We start from the raw sequence: 679 nt of genomic DNA, 5'->3' as shown, positions 1-679 counted from the left end.
ACACACACACACACACACACACACACGCACGCGCACACACACACAGATAATGGAAAGCTGACTAGTTGTTTTCTCTCTTCCACCCAGTGACATCCCAGACACACACATGACCCTTCCCAGGATTCCATGGGGCACACTTTCCTGAGAACCGGCTGGAACCGGTAAGTGTGTGACAGAGAGAGACAGAAGGCGAGAGTTAACCCTTTGTGGGTAGAGACGCATCACGACACAAGCACTGTTTCTGCAGACCACTAGTTAGCACTTCTGGTTAAGTCAGGCATTACTGTTACTAGTTCTCAAACCAGCAGGAGTCACATGGGCTGTTTCTATGATGCTTCATGATGTTCTTTTTGAATGTTTGACAGCCTCAGTTCTCTTTCACTGTCCAAATGCATCTAAAAACATGAAATCTTAAAATCTGTTTGTGAATAAAAAGTTGTTTCACAAAAACACGTGTTCTACAGAAGAAATAAAGCTGTAAGGGTCTGAGGTTAGTCCTCAGATCGGGTGTCTGCAGGCGATAAAATGGCGCCACGGTGTTATGTTACACGTCCCTGGTGGCTTACACACACACACACACACTCACACACACACACACACACACACACACACACACACACACACACACACACACACACACACACACACACACACACACACACACACACACACACACACA

Source organism: Sinocyclocheilus grahami, unplaced genomic scaffold (genome assembly GCF_001515645.1).
Source record: "Sinocyclocheilus grahami isolate Dianchi unplaced genomic scaffold, SAMN03320097.WGS_v1.1 scaffold2761.1, whole genome shotgun sequence".
In the NCBI taxonomy this organism is placed as follows: domain Eukaryota; kingdom Metazoa; phylum Chordata; class Actinopteri; order Cypriniformes; family Cyprinidae; genus Sinocyclocheilus; species Sinocyclocheilus grahami.
This window is presented reverse-complemented; position numbering follows the sequence as displayed.